This window comes from Emys orbicularis, chromosome 4 (assembly GCF_028017835.1).
Source record: "Emys orbicularis isolate rEmyOrb1 chromosome 4, rEmyOrb1.hap1, whole genome shotgun sequence".
Lineage (NCBI taxonomy): Eukaryota > Metazoa > Chordata > Testudines > Emydidae > Emys > Emys orbicularis.
Window position 1 is genome coordinate 5,666,539 of NC_088686.1, and position 22,934 is coordinate 5,689,472.

Here is a 22,934-nt window from a genome sequence, read left to right on the forward strand (position 1 = left end):
CTAAAGCACCAGTCAGCTGAAATAACAAACAAACCTAGACATAACCACACATTTACCAAACTCTCCAAAAAGATGCAATTATTGTTCACTCTTCTTCCAACACCATGGCTCTGGCCTCACAGCTTGGCTTTCCCGTGCAGGAGAAATCAGCAATGAGCATATTGTAATTGTAACTTTCTTCATTTACATGTGTATATAAGTCCTGGAGCAGCGGTGGGCAAACAGCACCCAAAAAATCCCGTCTTTCTAGAATCTCAGCCCAACTCCAATGCCCAGGCCACAGGGAGGAACTCTACTTCAAGAATTGACTCTAATCAGAGACCAGTGCAAAAGGCAAACTTTCATATTGCTCTCATTGATCCCTCTTTCTAGAAGCTGCCTCTCCAGAGAGCCTTGCCAAAGAAAACTGACATAAACACAGCATGTCTTCCGAAGAGGGAATGGTCACTTGCAACCTAAGAAAAAGAACTTGGATGACTAAATGTAACAGCGCCACCTGGTGACACCTGCAGTTGTCCCACGGGAGAGGAAAGGGACAGATTCTATCTGTCTGTTCTGGCCCTTTGCACCACTCAGATGGCACAAAGGAGCTGGAATCTGACCCTAAGTGCACCTCTAAGAATTCCCTTGGTGTTGGTTCCCAGCTGATGAAAAGCCATCATAGAGGGCAGCTGTACTGTGCCAGTTCTTAGCAGGTCCCTCAAGGACCGTAGCCAGCTGGTGAAAGTAAAAGCTGCCTCTAGGCTGCTCTAATCTTTGGGTAGGTCCACACTACCTGCCCAATTCGGCGGGTAGAGATCGATCTTCTGGGATCGATTTATCGCGTCTCATCTGGACGCGATAGATCGATCCCAGAAGCGCTCCCCGTCGACTGCGGAACTCCTGCTTGCCGAGAGGAGGAAGCGCTGTCGACGGGGGAGCCTGCCTGCGCCATGTGGACCCGCAGTAAGTAAATTTAGTTCGATCTAGGAAACGTCGACTTCAGCTACGCTATTCTCGTAGCTGAAGTTGCGTTTCCTAGATCGATCCCCCGCCCCAGTGTGGACCTGCCCTATGACAGAGCTAAGGTTGGAGCAAATGTGGCTGGTGAATCAAGGAGCCATAATCACGTTCTGGATAATATGCCGTCCTGCACATACTGGATCTTGATGCAGGAGAGTACATGGCTAAAGTGTTTATAGTAGTGCAGGACAAATTTTCTGTTTACATGCTTTACTAATTGTTAGCTTTAGGCAGGAAATGGTTGTATTAACAGAGTTTCAAACAAGTTAAGTGTATAAACATGCATGCAAAATATGTGCACACAACTGCGACAATTGAATGTGCAAACTGTGAAATGTTATCCACACATATGCCGGATTAGCTATTTATGTGTGCAATTGCTGGATTTTAGCATGCACACACCTTAATTACGGGAGCAAATTAGGGGCATAATTGCACATGCAAGTGTGCATGCCTCTTTTTTCCCCTCTAGGACTTTACAAACACACTGGTGTTAGCATTGGTGAGAAAGGCAGACAGCAGCTGGGGTTAGATTTCGTTTTTCTTCATTTTTAGGAATAACGATAAGCAAACCTGAAATAATGGGTAGGCTGGGCCCAGATCTTCCAGTGCAACCAAGGAATGATCTGTGCAGCTATCTAGAGATGGTGCCAGAGTGGTCCCACAGTATAAACTGAAACAGTATCAGAGTTCTCTAACAAGGGCTTGTGGCCAACATGCAGTACATACTGTTGCTGTTGTGGGCGACCGTTAGTGTTAGGGATTGCCTAGCCATGCAATCTTTCATCTGGCCATGCCATTGGGAGCTAGCAGCTATGACAGGGGGTGTGATCAAAGCAGTAGGGTAGTTCTATTGCACTGGAAGGTCCCACCACACTAGAGCGAGCATTCCATGGCCCCCTATCCCAGCTTCCGGTTTGCTTTGTGCTGCTGCATTATCTCTACAGAAGAATTTGTTTTTCTTAACTAGCATTTAGGATGAGATTATAAAAAGCCAAACTGAATCCTGTGCCTGTTGCTGAGACCTCAGGCCTGTTCCCTTCCCTGCTCTGAAATTCTGCCTCCGACGGATGGCTATTGAAAAGTTTGGGGTTCCTAGGTTGTTGTTGTTTTCCCCCCTCTCATTCTGTTTGAGGTTTCTATGTTTCACTTTAAAGCTTAGGCACGGATCTGCTGAGGGGTTATTTTGTTTGCTTTTTTTGTAATAAATTCATTTTATTTTGTTTTCCTAAATCTAGGGCTGAAAAATGAAGATGGAGATTATAAAGCTGGATTTTTCTCAGGAGAGGATTATATTTGTTGTCCTTGCTCTTTGTCGGAACAGATTGGAACACTGTACATTGCGGGACTCAATTGAAAATGGTCCACATCTGCGCACTAGTGAAATTGCTTTCTATTGCTGAGTGGCTTTTGTCTGGAGCGCCGTGACTCCCTCTACCTCACTTCGCACGCAGTGTGCTGCGCTTCCAGCCACTCCAGCTGCATCAGCGTTTGGGAAGTGCAGCTTCCACGGAGGAGTCATTTATTAAAAGCTCATTCCAGAGAGCTTTCAGATCTGGAAACCTATTAAAAAAAAGTTTGGCGATAAAGCAGAGCTAATGCCTGCTCCCTAGCTGAACCTGAGCGATCAGATGAAAGATATATCCTGGCACTCTTGCTGATGAGGGTCACTGAAATTACTACCCTTGTGACCGGAAAAAAAAACAGTGGGAAGAACTATTCTTTAATTTCCTTCAGTTCAAGTGGGTTGAGGGGACACAGGCCCTATATTTATTCACAGCAACTGGAACAACTCAGCTATGAAGCTCATATTTTTCTTTTCAGAATGAAAGGGAAAGTAGAGGAATGACTTTCACACCATAAAGACTGGTAGCAAACTTTGAAACAAAGGCGTGAGAGCAAGAATCTATCTCCTGATATATATATATATATATATATATAATCTCCTAAACTCCAGAGCTGGCCCCTCTGTCTTTGCTCAAGCTGTCAGGACACTTGGGCTGACAGTACTTAGGCTTTGTCTTCACTACCCGCCGGATCGGCGGGTAGCAATCGGTTTATCGGGGATCGACTTACCGCGTCTACTGAAGACGCGGTCAAATCGATCCCTGATCGCTCTGCCGTCGACTCCGGAAATCCACCTCGGCAGGAGGCGGCAGCGGAGTCGGCGGCAGCGCGGCAGCGGTCGACTTTCCCGCGTCCTCACCGCTAGGTAAGCCGACCTAAAATACGCAACTTCAGCTACGGTATTCACGTAGCTGAAGTTGCGTATCTTAGGTCGGACCCCCGCTGCAGTGTAGACCTAGCCTTAGAGATCTTCCTGGAGTGGCTTTAAAGCTGCAAATCACTGCTGGGTTTGGTAATCAGTTGTTAGACTGGGATTTTGAAGGGGGTCCATACAAATTAAAGGAAGAATACAAGAAGTTTTTCTGCCCTGGTTGCACCTAGGGATATTTGCATATTGGCCAAAACATGATGAGTTGAGACTTCAAAAGAGCCATCTTAAAATTGCTGGTTCTATCCTTTAGAAATTAACGAGCTATGGTCCCTTTTAACTGCATCCCTGTTAACCAAAACTGAGCTGAACTTCACCCAACTCTGGGGTTACACGCCACCGGATTTACCGTGCCTCTCCTCTGGCACCCACTTGTTTCATGGACTGTGTTCTGGGTAATAGAAATAAATGGAGATATCCCATCTCCTAGAACTGGAAGGGACCTTGAAAGGTCATCAAGTCCAGCCCCCTGCCTTCACTAGCAGGACCAAGTACTGATTTTGCCCCAGATCCCCAAGTGGCCCCCTCAAGGATTGAACTCACAACCCTGGGTTTAGCAGGCCAATGCTCAAACCACTGAGCTATCCCTCCCCCCTGTAATAACAGGAGAGGACACCATGTTTCTAAACGGGTGCTTTGTTAAGAGAACTAGTTACAGCGGTGCTGCAGCTGCAGCCAGCTTCCTACCCACGTGCACACAGATTAACTTCCTCTTGCCTCTTCCAAACTCTTCCTCACTGCAACCTGTGCTCCTTCCTCCAAGTTCCATGCAGGTTGCTACACTTCTTACGTCATGCCAGGACCAAATGCCAAGAAGTGCAGCATGGAATTTTCAAAAGCTCTTAGCATTCGCCTAATTTTGCTCCGGTTGAAGTCACTGGTTAAACTCCCATGGACTTCACTGGGAGCAGAATTAGGCCAGTGTTGCATGTATCTGGAAATCCCACCCTCAGAGAAGGCCACCTTCTCCTGAGCTAGCCAGCCTTGGGGAGCAGACATCACTGCACTCCAGGGTCCAACAAGCTTGGCTTGCAGCTGTCATTTCTGGGTTGGTGGCCTTGGGGAAGATGTTTTTAACTGGAGCACTAGTTCAATGGGCTTTGAAAGCTGTGCCTCAATCATCCAAGCCTCCAGTTATCCAAAGGTTTCAAGACCTCTCCAGAAATGAGGATAATCCATGCTCTTGTATACGTTCTGTAGCTGTGTGATATGTAGTTTACTAGGAGTTTCGGATTAGCCCATTACTCCCTTGGATGCATGTACAATAACGGGCTTGCTATCCTGGGGTGGCGGGGGGCAGGGGGGTCGGTCTCTCATCTCGCTCTCTCGCACTAATAATTATACGAGAACTCTTAACAAGAGGTTAATGGCATTTGTAAGTGGATATTTCTGCAGAGGTGGATAAAGCCAATTTGACTAAGTCACTGTTTCCCCACTCTATAGAGAACTCAAGCATGTACAAGGATTAGAGAAGTAGTTAACTGGCATTTTAAATCCCAGGCTAAGGGCAGTTTAATTTAAAGGTAATTTTGGTGTGTTGTACAGCAATAACAAACAGGAGACGAGCCCAAGAGCCCATGTCTCTTGCTGTTTTCTATGAAGGCTGGGGAAGGAAATTCTCATTTGGTTACTGGGTAGAAGCGACGTGCAGAGCAAGGCACAAGAGCAAGACACAAATCCCCAGCTGCGCCAAGTAGCACGTGACATCCTACAGGGCCCCTGGAATGCTGGGCCAGTCCCAAGGCACAGGTTAGAGTGGCCAAGAGGTTGCTGGGCCAGCTTTAACAGCACGTGGGGATTGCCATGGTTCAGGGAAGCCTTGGCCACACGCTCCTTCCCCCAGCTGTGTCCCCTATCATAGAATCATAGAATATCAGGGTTGGAAGAGACCTCAGGAGGTCATCTAGTGCAACCCCCTGCTCAAAGCAGGACGAACACCAACTATGCGGTTGCCAGGGAGGAGTGGGGAAGGAAATCACACTAGGCAGGAGAGATTCTCCGAAAGACACATGCACCAGGTCCGTGGCCATGTTGCACACAGGGCTGGGTGTTTGACCCCTCTGCATTAGGTGGTGAGGGATAGCTCAGTGGTTTGAGCAATTAGTCTGTTAAACTCAGGGTTATGAGCTCAATCCTTGAGGCAGCCATTTAGGGATCTGGGGCAAAAATCTGTCAGGGATGGTATTTGGTCCTGCTGCGAAGGCAGAGAACTGGGCTCAATGACTTTTCAAGGTCCCTTCCAGTTCTTATTTAAAAAAAACAACAACACCTGTAAGGGATATGAACTCTTGCGGCATAAACAATAGGATAGAGGAACAAACCTCCCCTAGGGGCAGCTTACTCTACAATTATCCACTAAGGGGGGTCTTTTCACCTTGCTCTGAAGCATCTCATAGCAGCTACAGCCAAAGTCAGGCCATTGGACTAGATATCCCACTGGGCTGATCTTGTACAGAAGCTCCTATGTGGCTATTGAGGAATCCAAAAAATTCAACCCATGAACAAAACATAATGTACTTGGCTAACTGCTCTGCACTTAAACCACAGGTGGGATGCCTTCCTGGAACCAGTCTGGGATGGGTTTATGCCTCAAAACAGTAGGATTGACCTTATAATTGACATTTTCACTATTTTAAAACGTGTCATTCAGGAGCTGCTACTTCTCAAATGGCACCGAGACCACGACTGCACATGTTGCTGAACCAGACTCCCAAGAACTGGTCCCACATTTGTTCTCCAATAGAAGACCGGAGTCCACCCCAGCACATTAACCTCCAGTGGGTCTTCTGATTCTAGCCACTCCACAGAAGCAGCACTAGGAGTCATGTTTTCAGTTTAAAAACTCCAGACTTCAGTAAACTGTATTTGGTCAGACTTTATATTAACATTCTGTTTCTAAAGATGGAGGGATAGCTCAGTGGTTTGAGCTATTGGGCTGCTCAACCCAGGATTGTGAGTTCAATCCTTAAGGGGGCCACTTAGGGAACTGGAGCAAAATCAGTACTTGGTCCTGCTAGTGAAGGCAGGGGGCTGGACTCGATGTCCCTTCTGGTTCTACAAGATAGGTAGGTCTCAATTAATTTATTATTAAGAGATGTTTTCATATATGGTTAATTTATTATTATGGATTCCAACATGTGTATGGATGGGGATCTATAACCCATTCTGCTGATGCACTTCTAACTACCTATAATAAATAATCATGTCTATAATATTTATCAATATTTCTATCAGTAAATAGAACTTTCATATAATGTAGGACACAGTGTTTGTCCTTAGCTCACCGGTTATGATAATAAGGGCTTCAAATTTCTCCTTATGACACCAATTGAAGAAAAAAGTAAAGTGTCAGAAAAAGGTCTCTGCCTATCAATCACTATGTTTATTGCTTCCAGTCCAGAAAGCCATCTGACCGTTGTTGGTGATGGTCACATGCCCACAGCATGGAAGCCCCCATGTGCATACTTACAGTGTCCAACAACGTATGATGGACACAAGGGCATTTTGAAAAGCTGCCAATCATTTCCACGCTGCTTTAATATTGCCAGGCAGCAAGTGGCATGGATCATGCAACACAGAGGCCTTCAAACAAGGTTTTGCATTATTTAGGGGTCTCACAGAATTTCTGTGTGTTACTTGCATGAGCCCTGAAGTTTCAGACAGCATATTTATCTAATACTTTCGGCAACTTCTGGATTTGAACTGATACAAGTGGAAATGCCTTTGAATATATTGATGAGTTGGATTTTCTGTGGCATTGTTATTGTGGGTTTTTAATCTGTTTGTTTGTTTTTGCTGGGGGGACACTATTGGTTAACAAAATTCCCAAACTTTAAATATAATTAGAGATCTAGCTATGATACATATGCATTTGTGAATGACTTCATAAGGATTCCTAGTTAAGGTTGTTATTGCAATGCATATGGTAAATTTCATATCAATGCCTTCATCAACTGAAAATGTGACTACAAGAGTAATAAAATATTTCTGTAAGTTGTCTGAAATGGTCATTTCCATCCTCTTAACAATCAGTGGGTTTTTTAATTGTAATTTTCTTGTTAAGTATTTTGTTTAAGGGTTTTATCATTTACTCTGGGACCCTTAGCTGCTAATTGCCAGAGGTCTTTTTGGGTGGGAATTTATCATGTATATAAGCAGGCCTGAAATTTTAAATCCAGCTGGCATACTAAACATTTCTAGGCTGGCTGTATAAAGTGTTGCAGCTGCTTATTTACTGTCAAACACAAGACATAAAAAACGTACTCCTGATTAGAATGTAGAGTCAATACAACGCTGAGGAAGTAAACTGGATTATGTTGCAATTCAGGCATGATCAACAGAAATGTTAATGAAGTGCCAAGGTGTGAAATGCCCATTATCAATGATGGCATGAGAGCCAGAAGAAATACAGCTTGACTTTCTGAGTCAGAGAAAAAACATTTTTTGAACTTGCAAACTGAACAAGCTTGGACTAGAAGTCATTGCTAGAGTTTTACAGTCACTTCAGGGGTATAAATGCACTGTGAGGGAATAGATTTCCCTTGAGTAGCTTCAGAACCCACCTTAGCAGGAACATGGGAAGACCGAACTAAACGGTATAATCATCCTTTGTGTTAACATACTTCTGCTATGTACACTGCTTCTTTATAGGCCTTCATTCAATGGTCCTAGAAGGAGACTAGTTTAACTAAATACACAGGATGGACATACAACGCAATCCTCGCAAGGAGAATGGGATGCCTTGTCTAAAATATTTTTGATTGTGCTTATTTTGATTCCTGTCCTACTTGAGCACTGGTATTTGTACATAGCTCAGCGATTTTCTCAATGAAAGAGATATGACTTGGGGGGTTGATTCAAATACATTTTTGTGGTAAATGAGTGACCAATGCAGAAAAGGCATATTTACGGTGTTCTTAAAAATATAACTGTAGGCCTAAGGTTCTTAGTGGTTGAGTGCCGCTAAATACAAGGAATATTTCAGAGCATAACAGATGATTTAATATAAGACTCCAGGAAGATGGGGGGATAGCTCAGTGGTTTGAGCATTGGTCTGCTAAACCCAGGGTTGTGAGTTCAATCCTTGAGGGGGCCATTTAGGGAACTGGGGTAAAAATCTGTCTGGGGATTGGTCCTGCTTTGAGCAGGGGGTTGGACTAGATGACCTCCTGAGGTCCCTTCCAACCCTGATATTCTATGATTATGACAATGTTTTGGAGAAAAAACACCACCACCACAACAAACTATTGTCGGATGCTGTTCTTCCCGAAGTAACAGCTTTTCTAGCAGATTTAGTCTTTATAATTCAAAATGGATTATTTAGATTTTATGTGACACGAACCTCATCTTGAATAAATGGGCCTTGAAAATGGATTCTGTTCAACACATTTCCAAAAATCAATCATACATGAAATTGATAGCGCTCAGACAACATCCATGAAAGCACAATGTTAGCGACTCCATGATATAGATCTTTATTGTAGCATTTGCGGCTAATGCATACACTTTCAGACCTTGCAGAGTTTATAGTGCTGTTCAAAGGTCTAAAGTCAAACAAACATTTCTTGTTAGTCTTCCTAAATGATGCCTACTCAGGTATTTGCTTTCTGAAATGCTGTGGGAAATCAAAAAGGACACACATAGTAGATGAATGTGTTTACTGCTCATCAGATATACTGTGGAACATGTTCCTTCATTAGATGCTGCTGCATATGAAATAGCTTTTTTAAATCCCAGATGGGTAATTTTGCAGAAAATATTATTCAGTGCATCTAAAAAGAAAAAGCTGAAATTTCCACCTGTGTGACAAATATCCAGTAAAATCAACATGTTCAATAAAGATGTGAACCACTGGACATATACAGCAACTAACAACCTGGAATTGGTGCATTTGACACATCAAAAATAAAGAAAGAAAAATGCATCATGGTAAAGAAACAAGTAGGTTTTCCTAAAATTATTCAGACCTTATTCTCCTTTCATGGAGGATGGGTCCATCCATGGCTATTAACCGAGATGGTCAGGGATACAACCACATGCTCCAGGTGTCACTAAACCTCCAGCTTCCTGAGGCGGGAATTGGATGACGAGGGATGGATCACTTGAAATTGCCCTCTTCTGGTTCATTTCCTCCAAAACACCTGGCATTGGCCACTGTCAGAAGACAGGATACTGAGCCAGCTGGACCATTGGTCTGACCCATCATGGCCAGTCTTATGTTCTATGTTCTTGTGTTCACTTGCACAGGGGCTGTTTTGATGTAACTCAGTTGACCAGCATGCTCCACATTAACTAGTACAAGCAAGAGGGGAATCCAGCTCACTGTCTCCAGAGTGGACTGAGGCCAAACATTCCAAAAATAGAGGCTGAGTGTTGCCCACCTTAAAAAAAAAAGGCGTACAAAGGCACCCACATTTGTGTGCATCAATTGGGGGCTTGCACGTGCTAATCCCCCTTTGTGTTTGCAATTGTTCATTTGCATGTGCAAATGTCAGGGAACACATTCAGACTTGGTGGGTTTAAGTCAGTACCCACTTTTGGTAAAAGACACGGAGATGAGAATATGGCCTGATGAAGAATTTTAGGGAAACCTGCTAGTTTCTGCTTCTGATCTGCGGTGTGACCTGGGGTAGTCTCTGTTTCTCCTCCCACCCTTTGTTTTATCTATTTATACTGTACGCTTCTTGGGGCAGTGAGTCTTTTACTAGGCATGGGAATAGTGCCTAGCATAGTGGGGTCTTGATCTATATAGGGGCTTCTAAGCATTACTATGACACAAATAATAAGTGACTATTGGATGATGCACTATATGATCCCACCTCCTCTCTCTCCTAGGTTCACAAATAGAGCTGTGGCATGACTTGCAAACTTTATTTGGTGTCAAGCAAAGACGTCAATTTTAAGAAATAAACTATGTCAATTATTTGGTACTGGGGTTGCCGATGTTCTTTTTTAGCTTTTTAGTGGTTTTACACCTTCACGTGGAGTTGAGATATTTATACTCTTTGGATCAAGTTATTTACCAGTGGGCTATTGGAAATGAACTTTGTACTGCCTGCTAGCTTTGCATTTGTAATCTTTTGCTTTGTTTTTCCAGTGTTTCTGTACTGATCTTATTAAAAGTGTTTTAAAAGTCAAGTCTCTCTCTCTTCCCCCACACCCCCTACAGCCTCCAGGGGCACCTTTCCTGCTCTAGTCTTCTCCCCGTACTTGCAGAGGATGAAAGGGCAGGAAGGTAGGACTGAGATTCGGCTAAGAATGAAGGGCAGGTACAGTACGCTGAGCTAGTCAGAGTCAGTGTTTTTCTTTTCCTAAGATCTTATGTGCTTACAGAACAAATGATGCTCTTATGTTCTTACCTGGACCAGGTTCTTTAGGAATGGAATCAAAGCTTCAGAGATAATCCAGCCATTGTAAAAAAGGGAAGGATATAAAAATAACGTTAACCCTCAAGCCACGGTCTGTTGTGATTGGGAAAGCTAGTTCAAACATGAGGATATTTAAACAGCAGTGACGCTAATCTCCTCCTAGGGAAAAGTTTGCCCTCGCTTGTTTAAACAGTAGCATTTCTTCCCCAAAAATCCATTGTTATTGCCCACCCAACAGAGCCTTCTTCAGAGCTGTGCAACGCTTTCAGTGCACGCTTGCGGAGCCAGCCTGTTTTCAAGTTTGTATACACATAGGAAACCTGTGAAGATTTAGTCAAGTGATTTTTGACCCTGGATACCTCCCTTTGAAACTGGGGGAAAGACTATGGCTCTGTCTGGAGATGAAAATTCTACAGCCCAAGGCCAAGATTTTCAAACTTGCTGCTGGGATTTTCTGAGTAAAATAAGAGCACTACATGCCCAAATCCCTTGAGTTGCCGCCTAATTCTCTTTTGGGGGGGGCCTCTCACAATTTAGATGGGCTATATGAACCCCCAAAATCAAAGGTGTTACCATGACCCTGAACCTGTCCAACATTAAACAGTTTTAAACAAGTTTTAAACAAGGTTTGGGGTTTGGTATACAGAGACCTCAGCCTGCTTAGCACCATGGCAAATGCACCACTGAAAATTCTTGTAACGTTTGATGGAAGATACAGAAAAAAGAAGGAAAATCAGTTAAAGTGTTTTATATGTAAAGACTGAAATAAGGCTTTCATTGAAACAACGTCTCTTGGTCCCTTTCCCCAGACAGAGTTTTTAGAAAGAAACCCCCTTTATTAACACTCTTTTAGATGGTAAAAACTGTCCTTTCTTGGGGTGGCGGGGGGAGAAACAATGAGCAGAGATGGGCTGCAGCTGTGTTGTTGCTGTTGTTGTTAAAGTCTGATCCTGTTTCCTAGAAGACAAAACAACACAAACAAACACAAAGGGGGAGCGAAAAGAACAGCAAAGACAGAACAGGCAGCTTCTGCCTCTCGCTGCTGGAAAAACACAGGCACAGTTCACCGTCTGATTAGCCAACCTGAGACCTGCCAAACTTGTACCAGCAGCAGCATCAGGCTGTTTGATGCATTGCTTTTAGCTGCCTCTTTCTGGTCACAGGTTTACAGCAGTATTGCAAGCTTGGCCAGTTAAGCCAGACTCTTATTAGACAGAAGGCAAAAAGAGAATGATAGGAAAGAAAAAAAAATAGGTAGCTAGGGAAAAGGACACATGGGGGAGTTGGGAAGGGTGTGTGAAAGAGAGCGACAAAGGCACTTTTGAAACTGTTACCCATAATCTAGAAAGATTAGAATACCAAAGCAACATGGGGACAGATCCAGAGCCCAGAGAAGTCAATGCAAGTCTTTGCATGACTTCAATGGGCTTTGGGTCAGGTTTGTATGCTTTCCTCTTTATTATTCCCTAAATAGTTTTTTATTGTTAGAAGAGACACTGCATAGAGCAGGCACAATTAAAGTTCACTCCAGTTTTAGAGATCGTAAAGGTACCAACAATTGCATTCCCCATATTTGAAATAGGATCAATCTCTAGAACTAGTAATAGCTCTAAAGCCAGAATGAACTTCATGTGAGTGCCTAGTGTTTGCACACAGAACACCAGAAAACCAGCAAAGCAAATGGGAAGGAGCAAACCACTGGTTAAAGCTTGTATTCCACTGTGTAGCAAAGCACCACCCAGAAACAGAATTTACTAGGGCAGATCCTGGGCATCCCATCTCAGAGCTGTACAAAGAAGGGGACAGTCCTGCTGAATTAGTGGAAGAAGAGAAGGGAACATTAATACACAGTTCAAGGAAAATTCAGATATGGATCTTTAGTAATTTAAATAATAAGGTTAATCCGAAGACCGTATCACAAATGAGTCGCTACAATTCCAAATTTAATTGTATTTAGCTTCTTAACTAATCTTATTACCTTCACAAGCAATATCTTACTGGTTCAGTAAAAGTATGTATTGATCCTTCATCAAACCACAGATTCAATTATTCAGTTATGGAAAAAATATGAAATGAAACATTTGCTTGGAAATGAACAATTCCATAGGGAACAGGGAGTGAAAAGGCAAAAATGTTTCCTCCCATAAGAGGCCAGATTCTAACACCTCACACACAGAGAGCACTGGTGTTCCACAAGCTGCTCATTGACTGGAGCTGCTTGATATTTTTCCAATTAGATATTTTGTCATGAGAAAATGTTGATTTTTCAAAACTGAAATCATTCCTGGAAGGGATTGGTTTCAACCAATCCTCCAATGGGAATTTTTTTTCTGAACAATAAGAGTTTCATTTTTTTATTCCAAACAATGTTGTATTTCAAAATTGTAGTTAACTGATGCTAAACGCAAATTTAAAATGGTCACAATTGAAACAAAACCTTTCGATTGGCCCAGTCCACATTTTTGTTTTGGATTCCTGGTTCACAAATACATGCACAATGTCAAGTTTTCATCCGTACCCGGCCCACCTCAACTGTTGACCTCCACACGATCACCCCTGGACTAAGATGCTAGTCAACATGAGTAATGGTGTCAGATTCCAGCCCACTGAACCTTACCATGGTATGGGAGTCAGTGTTAAGATTATGAGGTATAACGTCAATGTTCGATCAGGTTGCAAAACATGTGCTATACAAAGGATACATAATTTGGGCCCCTGGAGTCTTGGATTGTAGAAGATAAGGCAAATGGTGTTATAAGGATCACTGAATTGAAGCAATAAGGAGTTTATACCTCGCTTGCCCTGTGTATATACTGTAGCTACTTCCATTTCGGGGGGGTGTAAATATGGGATATATGCAGGGCTTAAGCTCGTATTGAATATTTCCCGGAGCTCAACACCCTCCCCTCCATTCCACGCGGGGGGTGCCCTGGGGCTCAGGGATCCGGGCTTCAGCCACAGGACTCCACAGACCGCCTGAAACCAGCTCCCATCCCCCTGCAGAGGGTCGTGGACCCCCCGGTTGAGAACCACAACAGCATCATGCTGGAGTCAAGGTTTGAAAAATATTTACTGGAGCTCCGCTCCGGACAGCGCCAGCTGAATTTAAGCCCTGGATATATGATACAATCACTTGCAAGACATGGGCTTGTAACCAACCTACGTAGCTGACATACACCCTATTCTGACTTGCCATTCCACAGTCTTATTAAACTTCAACATCACTTTGCCAGTTTCAGAAAAGACGTGTAGTAGTTGCCAGTTCAATGGGTCAGTACACGAGTGTCTACATGTTAGTTTAGTAACGGCACTCATGGGTTTCTGCTCTGGCAGACGAGGCTCACCTTGCTAGAGATGTTTTCTATTGACTGTCTTATACCGTTATTTAGATGCACTCGAATCTCTGTCACTGACATCAGGAAATACGCAGACCCTGAGCCAAATTCAGCTCTCGTTTACAACCTTTAACCCCTCTGCCTTTTAAAAAAGGACTTGGACTCCATTCCTTCTTTAAGGCCCAGATCTACAAATGTTACTCACGTTACCTGCAATGGGACTGCTCACGTGACTGAGAACTACTCCCAGCCAGTGAGCATGTAGCTTGTTCAGCTCCTGGGATAAGCAGCTAAACCACCACAGGTTGGTTAAGGTCTTTGGTTCCATTAAAAAACATGGACTAAGGGGAGGATTTATTTTAATGGGGACTCAAAGTGATTCTGAACAATTGCCTTTAATTCAGTCAGTTACATGCTGCCCCATCGAAGATCCCGATCACTCCTGCACTGATGTCAGTACTGATTGTGAGAGTGGGGCACTGAATGCTCACATGGATTATAAGGGTGCCAGTACCGAGCCCCTGAGTCCCTGGCTTTCCTTTCTTGTAGAGCGTGCAGTACTAGGAAGAGGCACCTCGCGGTGTGGGAGGTTATCCACTGGAATGCCAACAGGGAACAAGCCAGGGGCAAACCTTGCCGCTGCAGAGAGACTGCTGCTGCATCACACAGCCTCACCTCGGGAGCGCTGGAGTGCAGGGCTGGGGAGTTTGCTGAAACAGTGACTTTTACCTTCCACGGTCAGCTCCAGCTGCTGCCTCAGTTAGTTTCCTCCATGCTGGTTGAGTAGTTTAGCTCCTCAGTTAAATTGGCAGCTCCACCCATTTCAAAACCTCCATCCCTTGGTGCAGCGCTCACCCACCTTGGTCCACGAGCTCACAGGCAGTCCTCTATCCCACTAACAACTTCCACCTCTCTGGGGTTCCCTGCGCTCCGGTCTGCCTCAGGGGCCCCGTCATGGGCTTCCTCGCAGGTTCCCTCTCAGCTGAGGGCCCCGACACAGACCTTGCCTAGCCACTGGCCAGGCCCATATTAAGCAAAGGCAGGTTCCTTACAGTCCTAGTCCGTCTCCCAGAATGCTTCACTGTCAGACCCACAGTACAACCCAGCCCTGGGTACCAGAAGCCTCAGAATGCCTGGCCTGTGGGCTGAACTAGGCCACAGCCTCTCTGAAAGCACCTATTTCTTCCCCTCCCCTCCCTACCTCCATCTTTGGTAATGTAAAGTTTGCTGTGCTATGATGCCAGCTTCCGGTCCTCACATGGGATAGCAGCTTACTCCAGGAGTCGCCCTTTTGACTTGAATGGCTCTACTTGTGGAACAACGAGATAAGAATCTGCCCCACGACATACATTACTGCTCCAATAGGAAAAGAGCAATGGCACACCCCATCCATACCTGCAGCCGCCAATCCAACCACTGTCGTCTAGTCTTGTTTTACCACATTTTCAAACACCAGTTGGATGTTTTATTTTGTGTTTTGCTTCCTTGAATGCTGCGGTCACAACGTTTCCTTGGGGTCAGACACTGGGCCTTAGTGTCCACAGCAAGTGGTGTGCTGTGAAGTAACGCTGGGATCAGAGCGGCGCTGCAGAATTGCTGCGAAAACAAAGCGGATGATCTTAACTGTTCTTCCCTTCAAACAATCTTCCGCTTTCTTGTTTCAAGCTTACAGTGTTAATTGCAAGGCGACAGCACCGGGCACGGGAGAGGGACGGACAACAGACACCCCAAAGCTTTCAGATCCTAGTGTAGTTGAATTATCTCCATCATTGGCTTTTCCCCCTGGGTCTGCTCCTGTGGATGCATAGGCTGTGCAGTAATCGAGAAAAAATAAGCAAGGTCATGGCTCAGCTGCCCTGCATCTCAGCTATGCAAAAACCCCAGTGCAGCTATAACTCTGAATACCTTTCTTGCTTACTGGGAGAGCTCTCCATGGCCCACTGCCATATGCTTGTGTTTGATACAAGTGAACGATGCATGAGAGGGGTGGATTTGCCCCTCAGGGCTAAACCTGACAAAGCAGAGGCGGATGACTATGTGCAAAACTGAGCATGCACGTCCTATGCACACGGAGAGGAAGGGCTTGCAGACTCGCCAGGGACTCAGAAGACTTGGGCTCATTTGGCAGCTCCGCCACAAACTCCTCGTCCAACCTTGGGCAAGACCTTTAATCTCTGTGTGCCTCAGTCCCCTGCGTGTAAACCAGGGACAATCACCCCTCCTCTGTCTTTGGATTTTCAGGGCTTGTTTCTAACTAGGTCTACATACCTAGGTCTACGATGGGAGCCTGATCTCACGTGAGGCCTCTGGGTAATACTGTCCCACAGAGATGACTAACATTGCATTCGTGTGCACAGTTAACGGAATTGCATGTGCATGGCTCTTAGCCTCCACTTTTAAAAACGTGCCCAGGAGTGTGCATTTGGGGTAAATTTCCAGGGGTTTATGTTTGAAAGAAACATATTCCTCTTCTTTTCACAACCAACAACATATGACAACAGGTAGGCAGGTATGTTGAGACCACTACTTATCATGCTGACCGGTATTATCATATTGTTTCCTTGCTGTCTGGATCACTTGCTCTCCTGTCTTATACTTCATTTGTACCTTTTTGGGGGCAGGGAGTGTCTTTTTGTTCTGTGTTTGTACAGCACTTTGCACAATGGGGTTCTGGTTCACAACTGGGTGCTGCTGCAAGACAAATCAATGAATAATAAAATAAACCAGAGAGCGCAGCCCCTGCTAAGAGACCACCTCAAAGTTGTTGCTCCAACTGGTTCTGACAAAACCAGATGAGTGAAAGAAAAAAACCAAGCAAATGAGTCGTATTGAAAAATGGACACTTGGTCGAATAAACATCATGTCTCCCTTTCCCGCTGCACTACTACAAGGAGCCTTAGCATGTTCTGGAGATTATTGAATGGTGTCTGGCCTCAACATACAAGCAATTGAGAGCCTTGGGGGGAGGGGGGGAGTTTATAAAAGCAATTTGAAGTTTTGTCCGTTTGTATTAGATTTTGACTGATGGAGCAAAATCTGCTTTTTCCCATTCATGCATTACAGAATATGTTATACACCTATGGACACTAAGAATACTAGCCCCCTACAAACAATGACCAATTTTGAACCATGGTGTAGTGGAGTGGCTGCCCCCCTCCCTGAGAGTGTGGGCTGCAGCAGGCCACTGCGCCCGCACAGTCGGGCAGCCAATTAAAGAAGGGCCTATTGGGAGCCAATCGGGGCCCAGATTGGAGACATCCAATCAGGGCCAGGCTCAGCCCTATAAAAACACTGCTCGGGGAGAGGAGAATCAGTCTGTCCCAGGCCTTTGAGAGGGGAAGGTCAGTCTCCAGAGCTGGGAGACTAGCACCATGGACAGCGCAGTGCTGGCCAGGCTCAGAGAGCAGAAGGGAACTCTAGTCCGTAGCCTGCCAGGCTGCAGGCCCTGAAGGGAAGGGCCTAGCGGGTGCAAGGGGCCGTAGGGGAAGTGGCCCAGGGAAGTGGACAGATGAGGGGAGAGAAGGAGGACAGCGAGGATGCTGCCAGAGGCTCCCTGGGCCAGGATCCAGAGTAGAGGGCAGGCCTGGGTCCTCCTCTTCCCCCCTTGCGGTACACCCAGCCATCGGCCGTGGGGAGCGGCCATCACAGACTACGCCAGATCCCTGACAGGAGGGATCACACTTTGGGGTGTGTGGTTGGACATGGTGGCTGGGGTGCAGAGAGACTGCTGATCAACCACCCCTGGAAAGGGGTGTGGATGGACTGAGGGGCACTGCCGGAGGGCAGTGGTCCTGAAGAGGATGCCGCGAGCTGGAGAGTGACGCGGGCTCAGACACCAACCAAGGGCGAGACAATGGGTGGGACACCACCAGGAGAGGGCACTCCGCTGGACTGAGCTAATTCCTGGAGGTGACCAGTAGGAGGCACTACGGTGGTGAGTCCCAACCTTGTCACACATGGTATAATCATTGGAACACAATTAGTGATGATGTATGTGGTGGAGGAAGGTTTACGTAACGTGTACACGCAGCAGAACATAGGTGTAAGTGGAAAAGTAACATAAGTTGCTTAGCTCTCAAGGAGTAGCACTATAGCTTGGGGTGCTCACAGGCAAAAATTAAGGGGGTCTCTGGAAACCCCAACCCTCACAAATTGCCCTGTATTCAGACAACTTGTATGTGTTGATTGCAAGGGGTGAATAAATTTTCTACGCTAGGCTGAGGCTCTGCTACAAAGTGTCATGGGCCCCTTGGAGGCTACTTCCACCAGCCGAGGATCAGCCCTGGTGATTAAAAAAAAAAATAATGAATTTGCCGTCATGAAACAAATCAAAACTTGCAGTGCAAGTCGAAGTGTTCTTCAAACAGCAGATGCAAATCTCCCCTTATGATGTTGTATTTGTAGTAAAGTAGCATCTAGAAGCCCTAACGGAGATAGGGGTTCCACTGTGCTAGGGCTGTACAGCATGAGCTACTACAACCTGAACTAAAGAGCCAATGCGCCATAGCTGGGGCTGTAACAGACTCAGGTAGATCAGGCCCAGCTGGGGACCTACAACCCTAATCCACACTGGGCTACACACGCTCCTCCATAGCCTTTCGTAAAGAATTCCCAGGCTGACTTCTTCTGGGTAGGTGTAAGCAGATTCTGCAGTTTGCTCAGCTCAGCGTGTCTGTCCAAAGCTGCTCCAGGGCACCGGGGGAGCAATCTGAAGACACTGTTTGCCTAAGACACGAGTGAAGGACGTGAGATCTCCAGCCATCTGAATACTACCCCGCTGTATCGTTAAGGTAGGATAATTACGGTACTCTCACATAGGACTGTACAGTGCTGAAAGTCCAGCCTGAAATGGTATCTTCCTGTCAGGCTCAGATGCAGCTCGGGTCACAGTTCAACACAACGCTGCTGGCAGTAGCTTTTCCTGTATCGTTGCATCTGACAGGCCACTTAACTTGTTTTTCACTGGAACAGACATTGATAAACAGGGGGTTCTTATGCGTCTTTTATGAACGTGGGGCAGAGAACACCTTTTCTTGACAGCCCTTGACCTCTAATTATTGAAGGTGACTCTCCTGCAGGTTCCTCAAGTGGCATGCTTTAAACATTTGCTTTGAACCCTCCTCTGAATTTACGCGTGGGACGTCAGCATCCCTGGGGTATTGGTTTCTTCTTGCTGCTTTCCCTTCATCTGCTTTAAAGCCTGATCCAGTGCTCAGGGATGTCAGATGCTTTCCATTCCCTTCCACTAGTGTTGGCCTGGGGGCCTAGCCAATATGGAGCTGCCTGTATATTCAGCACAATGGCAACTCTGTGGTCCACAGAATCCATCAAACACAGCTAGTTGTTTGGAACACCAGACATGCATGGAAATTCTCTGCAATCTACAGGGGATGGTACACTCTTACCATTTAGAAATGAGGTGCTTTTGCAGAATAAGCAATAGCCCCTTCAACTCCCAGCAACTCATTTGCTTCTGGAGTCTTACTGACCCTCTGCAGCATGATAGAGACAGGGCTGTACATTGTAGGGCTGGAAGGGACCTCAAGAAGTGATTTAATCCATGCTCCTGGGTTGAGGCAGGATTAAGGATGCCTAGACCATCCCTGACAGATATTTGTCTAATATACATTCTCTCTTACCCTCTGGACTGCCGTTATTCCACCTCCAACCTCATTCCTGCTTGGCTCCAGCATGCCATCATGCCTATCTCGGGTGTCCAATTGGGATAAGGTGGTTTTGTGATAATTGGGCCTACCAGTTTACTTTAATTGTGAGCTCAACTGTAAAAGTGTGTGAAAGCTCAGAAGATGTCACAATAAGCTAAAATAACCAATGTTGATGGGAAAAGATATGAAAGAGAGAGAAAAACGGAATGAGTCCAAAACCGAAAGGCCAACTGCTACAGTGCAAGGACTAGGTTAAAATCATGCTTGGTAAAAACAGAAAATGTGGAATTGGAAATTAATGAACCAAAATTGGTGTGTTGGAAACTAGACCTAAGTGGTGGAGAAAGTAACCAGGGGACAGCCTACTCCACTCGCCATTCCCTTTGTGGGTCCTAAAAAAAGAGAGACTTTGGTGAGGAGAAGTAGAGAACAACGGACGGGAGCTACTGGAGCGAACTTCACCATCATGTCTGCTACCCCCACTATCTCTTGGGCCTTTGCCATCCTAATCCTGAGAGATGTCCTGAGCAGATCAATCCAGGGAGAGGGATCCACATGACATCACCACCTATACAAGCTCCGGCTGAAACCCAAACACCATCTGAGATGAAATGGGATTGGACTTTAACAACAGCACCAACAACGTCTCCAGCCCATCTCAAGTAACTTCTTCTCTTTTCCCCCCACAAGGACAGTCATTACCATCTAAGAGACTGTCAAACAAGGGGGCTTTCCTTTTACAACTCTCTCCAGCTAAAGGGAACAAGAAAAATTGTTAAAATCAAAGCCTTACTTAATACCTTACATTTCTAACGTTTCACTGTTTTTCCTGCTTTTCGGTATCTTTAATAAAAGGTATAAAGGATTTGTAACGGTTTGTTTGCCATGGTACTAAGCTGGCTAAGGTCTATGTATGCCAAACATCGGACCTTGTTTGACAGTGATTAATGTTCGACAGACACCGAGTTGTGTTACGACCTTTGGGTCGTTTACTCCACCTAAATTAATACAACATATTGTAACACGTATTTTATCCATAGTGGAATCTAAACCTCATTTCCTAGGCACAACAAATCTTTTGTAAGGAGACAAAGTCCCCCAAATACAGTAAGTACGAAATGGCAGTTAAAGTCCCAAAGGGACTGGAGCATTTCTCCAGTTAGAAGCTTAATAGAAAACAATCCAGCATGAAGCATACCAGGCGAGGTGGGAAATAAAATCATCTGACCTTCAGTTTCCTAGAAAAAATAATATTTTTAAGCCTTTCACCGTTTGCTTTTGTATATTTTTTTCCTTTTTTTAAATAAAAAAGAGAATACTTCACAATGTACATGTTTTCCTTTCATCGCTTTTAACTTAAGGCACACCCTTTTGTCATGACTCTTAGATCATCTGTTATGTTGATTATGGAACACTAGATCTGAAGCTAACCTGGAGTATTTAATTGTGAAATGCCACAAATAGGTTCAACAATTTGTTTTAAAGCTGTAAACCAAGATTTACCACTTTTCTACACCTGTTGCTGTTTCTAAGCTTCACCCAGATTCAGATGGAGCAAATTACTAGTGCTGCAATATTTATGGAATAAAACTTGTTTCTATAGTCCTTGTAGTGAGGGTTGCAGATAACATGAGCTTAAGTGAGAGAGACTACAGGGCAAAGTTTCCAAAACTAGGCACCCAACCTGCACCCATCAACACTTCATTTGTATATGTGCTGCTTTCTTTTGCACCTGCAAAACCTACCTTGGAGAGCAAACAGGTGCTTGCATGTTCAAGTGTGTGTGTACATTTTTGTGGGAGTAAATGGGCCTTAAGTTTTTGAAAAATGTATCTGTTTTTTTTCTGATTAACGGTCCTGGTATTGTGTTACCTAACTCAAAGGGTTAGCCTTCCAAATGAGGACCCTTATCTTCTGAGGCTACACTTGAGAAGCAGTGGAGAAAGTTTAGGTGGTGTTTTTCGCCAATTGCACCCAAAAGCATTTTAAAGCATTGCCTGTCATAATACCCAAAATGGTGGAGAAATGAAAAATCAGGGTGAAAACATTCACAATGTCACCAGAACTGGGGAAAACTGGAGACTCCATCCCCCGCCACGAATATTTGTCCCAAATTTGTTTTGCATGGTTTGAGCTCATCGCGCTCGGTAAAATTTCAAGGGCACCAAAAGCTTCTGGTGGATCATTTTTGCCAGATCAACTTCTTGCTCAAAAATTTCATCTGCTCATCATTTTGCATGGAAGTGTCTGGCAATCTTGGCTTGTGGAGAGAAGCTAGGTATGGGGTCCAGCAATGCGGTGAGTCTCACACACCCATTTCCAATGGATTAGGAATGCAGGCAGCTCCTGGGACACAATCTGTAAGAGGGGATCAGGGCCAATGGAGACAGTGCACATCCTATAGCCTCTCCCTCAGCCTGCCTCCAAATTCCCTTGTGCCTGAGTCTATTTCAGCTCAGCAGCTTGCAGAGAGTGCGGTGGATGTCCTATGTGCTACATTTTAGAATATCAAGGTTGGAAGGGACCTCAGGAGATCATCTAGTCCAACATGCTGCTCAAGGCAGGACCAATCCCCAAGTAAATCATCCAACAGATTTTTGCCCCATATCCCTAAATGGCCCCCTCAAGGATTGAACTCACAACCCTGGGTTTAGGAGGCCGATGCGCAAACCACTGAGCTATCCCTCCCCAATTCCAAGGCTTTGGAGTGTGATTGGCCGTGATGCAGGCTGGGGTAACCCTGAAAGCTGCCGACGTTGTGCACTAGCTGCCATGACCCCTAAATTGGAAGTGGACTGTTCACAATTAAAACAGGGTAACCAGCGAGTATGTGACTAGATTAATAGCTAATATGGGAACTGGGAACTAAATAGGTATGGCGAAATCCTAGCCCCATTGCAGTCAATGGGAGCTTTGTCATTAACTTGTATGGGAGAATGCTGCTTCAGTACCTTGCTGCATCAGGTCCTGACTATGTATATTTGTCCAGCTCAGGTGCTTGGCAGTAACAAAATGCTCAACTTTACCAATGGATAATTATGTGTACAATAAAACAAACCTTTCAGGGTCTAAGACTAGGCATACACAGTCCATTCACCACTCAACCAGCTTTGTTTCCCCTCGCTCTTACCTTTAAGCAGAGCTGATATAATCATTCATTGTGGAGTTTGTACTGTCCAATAGTCTCAGTAATTTGGTTTGCCAGATGGACGCTTCCAAGTCATTAATCATCTGTTCTGCACGCGGCCTGGTTTAATATTTAATAGAAGAATACATTTATTTGTTTGTT